Source organism: Oreochromis niloticus, linkage group LG17, assembly GCF_001858045.2.
Source record: "Oreochromis niloticus isolate F11D_XX linkage group LG17, O_niloticus_UMD_NMBU, whole genome shotgun sequence".
In the NCBI taxonomy this organism is placed as follows: domain Eukaryota; kingdom Metazoa; phylum Chordata; class Actinopteri; order Cichliformes; family Cichlidae; genus Oreochromis; species Oreochromis niloticus.
The window spans coordinates 32899831-32910598 of record NC_031981.2 but is presented as its reverse complement, the minus strand read 5'-3'; positions in this window follow the sequence as shown (position 1 = coordinate 32910598).

The window sequence follows — 10768 nt, the reverse complement described above, 5'->3', positions numbered from 1 at the left end:
GTAGATTTGGCATGGACGGAAGGGACATGTCCCCACCAATATCCAGCAATTATTGATTTGTCCCCACCAATAATTTGATCTCTTCGAGTAAAGAAAAACAAACCCGATAGAAAGAAAAAAAAGATCTGTCAACGTCTCATTCGCCCAGCGGTGCAGAAAGAGTTAAATTACGTCCTCTACTGGAGTCCTACCTCATGTGACAAATATGGCCAATGTGATTGGCTGTGCCTTTCAGGGAGCTCTGTTTAGTTTTAGCAGCGGCAATCCTGCGCTGCGAGGAGCTGCAAGGAGGAGAGGAGGATGGCAGCAAAAAGGAAGAACCTGGTTATAAGAAAGTATTTTTCAAAGAAACCTGTAAGTCACTTAAAGTCAAGTTCACTCATAAAATGTGTCCGTCATAATAACGTTACAGGCAATACCAGGCCATACATGCCAACCCTCCCGATTTTTCCGGGAGAATCCCAAATTTCAGTGCCCCTCCCGAAAATCTCCCGGAGCCACCATTCTCCCCAATTTCTCCTGATTTTCCACCCGGACAACAAAATTGAAAAACCATATCTTAGATTGGCCCAGCCAATTCCAGTTTCCAACAATGGCTACTACTACTGCAGCTACTTAGTATTAATATTACTCTTATTACTCTTTCTAGGTCGCGAAATAAACTTTTAACATATTTTCAGGCGAGAATGTAGTTGTGTAAACTTCAAATAACTTAAACATGTTATTGTTTGGCCTTTTTCGGTGTTTTATTTGTTCGTGAGTAAATCGGTTTGGCTGAGATTAAAGTTATTAGATTAGATTAGATTAAATAAAACTTTATTAATCCCTCGGGAGGGTTCCTCCGGGGTTTTCACACAGCTGAATAAATGTCAAACAGAAAACTGATTAAACAGAAGTGTGAGATGGTCGAGAATCTACGCAAGCGTCCGGTTACATTTTATTTTATTTAGACAGCAAGGAGCAGACGGCAGAGGTGACGTAATTATGAAGGCTAGACCCCCCCCCCCAATTTCACAGTCGCTCATTTCCGGTCTACACGGCTTTCGGAGGACCACTTAGACCGCGAAGGCCTCAGGTGGACGCAGCCTCTGAATTTGGACACCCCCGGCCTGTGAGATTTAACTTATTTTTTTCCGATAAGTAAACACTGTAAAAACCCCTTTGAATGTCTCCCTAATTCTGAGGTCTCAAGGTTGGCAAGTATGTGCTAGGCTTTGGCCCACATCAGTCTAAAACTGTATGTAACCATGAAAAAAGTGTTGCCATGTCCACCAGGACAGTATAGTATAGACCAGGGGTCAGCAACCTTTAACACCCAAAGAGCCGGTTTCCACGCAAAAGAAAACACTGGGAGCTGCAAATACTTTTTGAAATCTAAAATGAAGCTAACACTGTATATATTGTTTTTTTTTTTTACCTTTATGCTTTGTGTGAACAACTAAAGTAAGTAAGTAAAGTTTATTTATTAAGCGCTTTTCACAGACAGGCAGTCACAAAGTGCTGTACACAAATATTAAAATAAACAATACAATCAATAGACATTATACACAATGTAAAAGATCAAATGTAAATAATGTAAAGAATATAAAATACGTAGATCAACAAAAGGCTTGTTTGAACAGAAAAGTTTTTAACTGCTTTTTAAAAGAATCCACAGAGCAACTAAGGTGTGTTGCTTATGAAATCCATGAAGTGCTACAGAGAAAATTACATTTTATTTATGCAATTAACTCATTTTAAACTCTTAAAGAAATATAACAAAAGGAAAGAAACCCAGCTGAACTAAAATGATCCATGTAGCAAACAAAAACTGTTGTGAGCCGCCTCCCTTATATCGCCTTTGGGCTTTTGGAGCCTTGACCTGACTTTTAAAAAGTAATTGGGAAAAAAAGCTCTATGCCGCTAAAAAAAAATAGATATTTGCAAAATTGGTTAATGTGTGTGGCGGGGCGTGGTCTGCAGTGCTGCTGCATGGGAGTCGGACGCACCTGCACCCGCAATCACGCCTCGCCGCCTTAAAGTCTGTGCTCTCTCTGCTGTTGTGTTGTCGGGCTGGGAGCTGAAAAGCTACAACCAGCTGTATGCGTACAGCAACCGTGTGTGAAAAGTGGTACATTGTCGAGTCTGCCGTGATATGTTTACAATGAGACTTCTGGTCCCAAACCTCTGCGCACAGCGTCTGCAAATCGGGGCTTTCATCTTTACGCAGGACTGTAAGCTGTCATCTGTGAGGCGTGAGCGGTGTTTGTTTTTAACATAGTTCACGGTGGAGAACAGCTGCCGACATAATGTGGATCCAGATCCATACCCAGATAGCAAGGAAACATTGAAACAATGTTGAGTCAATATCAGGCGACGTCATTGAAGCAACGTTGAAGTGTGACGTTGACCCAACATCACTCTTGCACCCATTTTTAACGTTGAAACAACGTCAGGTTTTGATGTTGAATCAATGTTGAAACCTGACATTGATTCTACGTTATATTTTCTAACACTGTTGACATTGAAACAATGTCAGATTCTGATATTGAAACACTGTTGAGCTATGGTATTGATTTTCCACCTCTTTCGTACAGTTGCTTTTTATTGAAAAAAAACAAAAAAACAAAAAAGGTCAATAGACATGTATCATTTGCAAAATACTTTATTAAAAGACAAAGTTTCCTATTTACATTTCTATGTTTCACGTCACTTTTTATTATTTACTCCGGGATGGGGATGGATGATGTGCGTCCTGCGCGCCACCCGTACGATCTGGAGCATATCTGAGCCATTTCTGGACTGCTTGAGCAAAGACCAACTCAGACATAGAGTTCGCCCCTACCTACTGCGCCAGGCCATCTAGGACAAAAATAGACACACACACAAAAAAACAAAGACAAAAAAAGGGAATTAGAGCACACGAATAAGCTCTTGTTAATTGTCTTCAGCAGGGAGAAAGTATGTAAACTCCTAGGCTGATAAACATGAAAGTCACCAGGCGGAAATCAGCAAACTGCTGCATTTGATTCCCAAAGAGCTATAAGCTGAAAATGTGATATGTCTTAGCATGGTGTGCCGTGTATCCTTTAAAAAAAAAAAGAAAAAAGAAAACATGGGGTCCTCGGGCTGTACAAAGTGTACAACCCGAGGACAAAACAAGCCGAAGACCAAAGACTCCATCTCCAGATTAACCGGACATGAAAGTCTTGTTATTAAGAAAGACAAAGTAATATAGCAAAAAACAGACATAGGAAATGTGAAACGCACCCAGCACATCAATTGATCCCTTTATTGTTCACTTTAGGCTCATAAAACTACAATAAATGTTAAAACTTACCAAATATGCATCTGCACAGCGCTGTCTCTTTAAATGCCCTTTTTTGCTTTGTCTGGTCCTTGGTTTTTTCCCCTGCCCAGTTGAGTACAGAGGCCAGCTCCTTTGTAATGGCATAAACCATTACACGGCGGACTTGCACCTCCAGTGTGGTCCAGCAGCACCAATCAACGCAAAGCGTCTCACCTATAGACACATTTTATGAGATGGAATTAGCGTGTCTCATGTCTTAAATGTGTATGCAAGTGCTTGTGTGTTTACTTCATGTAATTGATGATAGAAACATGTCATTTAGTTTTCCCTAAAGCCTGATTTTCAAGTCATACAAAGAATAAACCAAAGTATTGGCAGTACAATGTATTTCTATTCCCTTTTGTTGGATATTCATTTGTTAGTTCTTGTAACTGCTAAAAGTGTTTACTAGTTTTTGCCTGTCACATATATTTGTTATACCATGTAAACTGTGAAATTCCAAGATTTTCAAACTTGCCTTGTAATAGTGGCCTCACAGAGTCTCTGGAATCTACAGAAAAAAAAAAAAATCACAACAAGATGACATTCAGGAGTATAAATTGGGTTGTTTTTTTTTTTTAGATAAGAGTACAATGACATTGTGATGCAGCTTTAAAACTTTTTTAAAAGCATACCATCTATAGGGAAGACATCAGACTGCATGCTGGCGAGATCGCAAAGCTGTGTCGGCTTGTGCCGGAGTGGCGAAAGGTGCCGGAAGCTGGGTGTGGCATTATGATGGTTGCTATCAGTGGGCTGGGGGGCAGACTGGAGTGATGAGGGCTGTTTAGAAAAAGATAATTTTTTAAGTATTTAAGAATACAGACAACTTGTCAAAAAAGTTTCCTTGTGTCAGACACAGATATGTACACAGACACTAGACAGTATTTTATTACCTGGTATTTTCACTCGAGGGGCCTGGGGAAACCGTTTTTTTGTAGGCTGCTCATCCTCTGAGTCCGTATATGTGTACAGGGGATTTGGTCTAAAGAAAAGAAATTAAAAACGGTCTTAAGTAATTGTAAATATGCTTTTGGCATATTGTTTCCTAAAGTTAGTTTGATTTCTAACAACACACACAGGAAACAGAGACGTGCAAGAAGGTACAGTATACAATGAATTTTTGAAGTGCACAAGTGTACACGGCTTTGCATTTTTAAAAAGTTTACAAACTTCCACTTTTTGTACTATATTATGTGGTGATATTGCAGTATGCAAGCACCACAGATATGTATAAAAGACAAGATCATAAATTCTTAACAATCAAAGATATGTTTGTGAATAAAAGGGTTTTACTTGTGCTTTCTTTTAAGACTGGTCTGGGTTTTCTTTTTCGGACTGAAGGTCAGACGTATCACAGCGTTCACGTGGATATCTCTGAAGACTGCGTTCTGCTTCGTGAAATGTGCCTGGAAATACAAACACAATGTACGGCCAGACATACATTACGTGTGGACAAAAGGTGCAAACGCATAGAAAAATCAGCGTTTTCAAAAATACGCTGGTACGTGTGGACGTAGCCTTATTCATTATACAAGGCACAAACGGAAAGTCATGTACGCGTGCAACGTAAAGTTAGGTCAGCGTGCAACGTACAGTCACGTGGGCATGCTGCGTGAGCATTCAAACTGAGTCTAAAGTTTTCGTGTGCGAATTGAAACGAGTGCTCTCCAATCATCAAAAGTAACAAAGTCATTGAACACGTTTATACAGTTAACTTTACGTTTATCAATCATATATCACAGATTTAGAATTTTTTGTAGTACTAAGCAACTACAGAGCGAAAGTCTGGGTCAAGCGCGAGGCGACGGCAAGAACAAAGGAAAACTCGAAGCGTTAAAGCTAGCTTTGTAAGGGAATATAACGAAGAAATTATGAAACGAAAATGTTTTCTTTGTTGATATACTTTGTTCGCAGTGCAGTTTATTTGTTGCCGGATTGTAAGAAGTAGACACAATTTCGGGCTCGTAAATAACAGTAAAAAAAACTCGTTAATGTACAACATTAACGAGTTTTTTACTGTTATTCAAATGCAAACATGGAAATAACGAATAGGAAAAAAAAATCATTCATTCTTACCTTATACTAATCGTGGTGCAGGCCAGTGCAGTGCATGACCTGATGCCTTCTCCGGTCAATTCCACTGAGAGTAAATCAAATGTCCCGCTCTACTGTAGAAGACAATGAATACCTGGGGGGATGTACCAATGTGAGAGGGGTGCTGCGGAATAGTCCAAGTGATCGCTGCTTTAATTTCCCGGTCAACTATACATAAATTGCACGTAGACATGATTTTTTTAAAGCTGGTGAACTAGACCAAGTCATTGATAACAAATGAACAATAAATCTACTTTCTCTGGTACTTTATACCCGATCAGTTGCAGTGCAATTTAATGCTCAACTACAAATCGATGGTTTTTGATGGTGACCGGAGCCGAATGATCGTCAACTATAAATAGACGTTTTCTCGACGTTGTTGTTGTCACCTGGTCGACTACAAATAGATCAAATATCAATGACAAAAAAACAACGGTGAATCAACATCGTTACAACGTCTCTATAGTAAGACCGTCGGTTTACCACAGTATTTCAATGTTGTTACAACATTGGCATTTCAACCCCGACCATATACGACGGTTCGGATGAAAAATCAACATAGATTCAATGTCGTCTTGCTATCTGGGTAATTGGCCTACCTGGTGTCGATAGTCTCGATAAATGCACGGCGTTTGGGCGGGTACACCGGCTTCCGCGAGTGTGAAGCTTATTTTGAGCAATGAAAAAATAATAAGATATAATTTTATTTTTACATTTCAAAATCACAATAATCTTCCAATTTAGAACTACAAGTTAAAAAAAAGAACTAAACACAAATAAAATACACTTCAGCTAAATACTTCTAATTTATTTTCCCAAACCACCCGGAGCCGCAAAATAAAGACTAAAGAGTCGCATGCGGCTCCAGAGCCGCGGGTTGCCGACCCCTGGTATAGACAGTATAGTATAGACTCCTTCACATAGTGGACATTGAGTTGTTGTGTGGGGCACCAGTAATCCATGTGTGTTGCTGTAACAGTAGTTCATGTTTAGAATAAAAAATCCCAGCTCATTGATTTGATCGGGGCAACTGTGCCTAAAATGTTGCATAATTTTGCTGAGAGATCTTTTACTTTGTGGTAATCTTAGATGAGTAGTTTTATGGACAAAAACCAACAGGTCATTCAGTGTTCCCTTAGTGCTAATGTGTAAGAGATGTTGGTGTACTATAACTGAAGTAATGTTGTTAGGTCCTTAAAGTCATATTCTTTTATTGTCATGACTCTATTTGAAGCTATTTTTATTTTTGTATGATACCTGATTTATATGGAATATGGCTGAAGTAAACTAAAGTCTAAAACCAGTCATTTGTTTAATAGTAATTTAACATTATATAATTCACATATAAAACTATGAATTGTAATTTTAAATGGTTTAAAAGCATGTAGAATAGCATATGTAGGCAAGTATATTTCTCCTTTTTTTATCAAGAAGCAAAGACAAAAAGGGGGAAAAAAAGGAGCCGTGCAGGGTTCGGTGGTTGAATCATCCGTCCCCACCAATGCCAAAACCAAATCTACGCCCTTGATTTATTTATTTACTGTATTGGCCAAGACACTATTTGGCATTGTAGTAAGGACTTTGCAGCTGTTGCTGACCTATTTTGTGAGGGGGAAACCTCATTTTGTACAAATTGCTCTTAGATCCCCGCAAAGCGCAACTGCTTTCTCTTCTGTGGTTTTCCTTAGAGTGAAAGTGGCATATCTAGGTGAAGAGGTACTAGTATTAGTTTTGTTACTTAGCAGTACTTGCTCTTATTGGCCCATTTACAGCTCATCCTACCGTTTGTCCTAGAGGCATAGGGTCCATCATTTACATTGTTTACAACTTGTAACATGTTTTTTGAAGAGCTTAGGATGCTTTAAAGAACAAACTAGAAGCTTCTCTTGTCAGCTTTTGCTTATATATACATGTTTTAAACAGCATTCCTTTCCAGTGGAAAAATCTTTGTAGGTATTTCATTGCAATTTTTTACAGTAGATTATGTATTTTAGTGTTTTGCCCAACATGCATGAGTTTTTCGCTGCACTGTGTCTTAAAATTTGTGGTTGTTATATTGTCATTGTTGTGCTGCATATTTTCCTCTTCCTTCCCCTTCTTCCCCTTGCATGCCCTTGTGCAACAAATTTGACTGATTGGTCACCTGTGACACAGCCAAAAATGGGATGTGTTGCAATTTTAGCTTTTTCGTTAACAAAGTCAACCATAATTAGAGGACAAACATCTTTCTATCATCTTGTAAAAAAGCTCTGTGGTTGTGGCTTTTGTGTTGGCCACACTGATAATTTCCTTCAGAAAGATAGTATCATGGCTTTGCAGCATACATTTTAAAAAATGAGTAGGTATATAAGGATCCTTCACCTTCAAGTTTGAAGGATGTTCAAATGTTTCAGTGCAGAAAAGCTTCACCAAGTTTGCGTTCAGTTTGTTCAATATTGTCTTCCTAGATACTTAGGATCCATGTGAAAACAGCCATTAACCAGCTCCCCGGGTTCACCACTAGTCATTTGCACCAATTAGAAGAGACATTATATTGCATCAGTGCAGTCTTCTGGCCCGTGCTCAGAAACAGGTCCTTCTGTAATTATAGTCAGTGTCCAGTGACTACAAGATACCTCATTTGTGCTCCTTAGTCATTTGCTCTGAGATATTAGCTTGCTACACTTGGCTATATAGGCTCTCCACAACATTGCCGTTAGTGGGCTTGACCATTGTTTAAATGATTACAGTGCTCATGCTTCGTATTTGATGCTAGGTTTCTTTCACATTTTCCTTACACTGATTCCTTGTGTTGAACTTATTACTAACATGCAGGATGTCTAAAAGAATTTAAAGCATCTGATGTTTCTGTGGTGGTTTTATACTCTTAGCCCTTAATTCAGCTTTCCTGATTCTTCAATGTCTGCCTTAAGGTAAACTGACTTGAGGATGACATAAAACTCAATTTTTTAGATATATGTTTTCTAATACTAATGTGGATGTAGTATCTGACACTGTATTTCTTTTTTACATCTTTCTTGTACAATTTTTTTTAGTTTTGAGTATCTCAAAGGATTATCTCAATGATAATTAAAGTAATTACCTCAGCATTTACTTTACAATGGTGGCATTAGTGTCATCATCCAGAAGTTCTCTCTGGTTTCTGCTTGTTAGCTGCACTGCCACTTCTCCTTTGTTGATAGTTGGTGTCTATTTTTTTATCTAGTGTTCCACTTGTTCCTCTACAACACCATCTAAATCATTCCTTCTCTTCCTTCATAGTGTTTCCAAAAACACTGTCAGTGCACATGATCCACATAAGCTTAAATGACAGCTTTTGGAATTGTGGATGCTACCTCCACAGTCACCAAGATGATGCCATTAACTATTGTTTAAGCATCAATCCCTTATAAGCAGTGTATCCCTAGGTTCATGAATGCTACTCTACCTGTGTTAGAAATAACAATGAAATCAGTGTCATAATGATATGACGACTGTAAATTTGATAAAAGTTGCAACAAATTCAAGTTGACTCCTGTAACAATTGCCCAGCTCTATACTGGATTCATTTTTTCCAGTCTAATCTTGTCTGGCCTAAATTTATCTACTTTTGCATCTATCTTTGCATTATTACATACTCATAGGTTGTAGGTTTATGTAATATAGCCTAATAAAAGTATACCCCAATTAAATGTAACCACAATGGAAAGTAAATTATGTGAAAAATACAATAGTTTTATTTCATAAATGTATTTTAATCAGGGCCCTGCAAAAGACTGTAACACGTCTGGCAAGAAATATATGAGCCTTTCCTTCCCTGAGGTGCACACAGACATCAGCAAAAGTTACAACTTTTTTTCTTTTCTTCTTCTTTTGTAAAAGATTGATGATATGACGTAAGAATGCAAAAAAGCTAAGCAAGAGCATAAGTTTGTTGTCTTCAGGTTGAATGCAGAGATGAAAGTATAAAATCCACTGAGCGTGGACAAGGTGCTCTGGGGAATAGGGAAGTGGAGACACGTGGGGGAATTGAGACACAGGTGCTGATAATCAAGACAACCACAGGGGGAAGTAAAACTCAAAACCCATCATAGCAGACGGCTATCAAAGTAAAACAGGAACAACTGAAAAGATACCTTCTAAACACAGACAGGAAACTCTCACTGGAACATGCTACAAAAATAACACGGAGGAATCCAGACAGAAACCTTAAAGCATAATATCAAAAAGCTGAAACTCCTTCCTAGAATAAACATGCAGTAAAACAAAAAAAATCTAAACCTTAAACACAGAGAAGAAAAGATAAATAAAAGCAACCCAAAATTGACTAAGGATTCAAAACTCTAAAAATAACCACAAAAGCCACAGATTACAACAGAGTGCCTATTCATTTACAACAGGAAGTCGACAGAAAAATCATCTTAAATTTTCTCCATGTGTCAGAACCTGTTATTTCTCAGTCGCTCATACATACCTTAACAATAAAAAACAACAACATAAGTTATATATTCAGTCGAGCCAACAGAAGTTTAAACTGAGCATCAGAATGAAGAAGAAAGGTGATTTAACTGACTTTGATGCGGTTGTTGGTTCCAGGCAGGGTGGTCTGACTATGACAGAAACTGCTGATCTACAGGGATTTTCATGCATGGCTATGTCTCGGGTTTACAGAGGTTTACTGAGCATCAGTTTTCTGGATGAAAATGCCTTGTTGATGTCAGAGGTCAGAGCAGAAATTTGAAGGAAAAATGGAGTCGAGCCAGGTACTAGCAAAATGTATCACTTGAAGTAGAAGTTGAGTGTAAATGTAAAATCTTTCTTTTCAAAATCTGATAAATATCTTGAACCGGATCTCCATTAGTGTCAGTCGAAGCCTTAGCTTTTGTTCCTGGGCTCTTCAACATACCTTCACACACATAATCTGCAATTCTCAAAGACATAAATATATACAAGCTCTTGTTATAGAGCTAACATGCAAAATTCATATCAGAGAAAAGATCTTTTTTAACAGGACAATAAAACATTTCTGCAACTATCTAAATATTAATTAAGTTTACTAATAAACACAACTCCACAGCGAAGCTTTGGTGTTTAGTTGCAGTTCAGACAATCTTTGCGCTAGGTCCTCTGCCTAGCCCAGCCTGTGTCTAAAAAAACATACAAAAAAATATACCACACTGCAAATTCCTGCTAATTAAGCTCCTATTCAGTGTTTTGCAACTGTCATATTCATAACGCAGCAAATGACAGTATTTATAGTGAAATTTGGAATAGCTGGTAATTTGATTAGCAAAAACTAAAAAAAAAAAGGTATTAGGCCAATCCCAAAAACGGTTTCTCAATGCTATTTCAATAGTTTTTCAA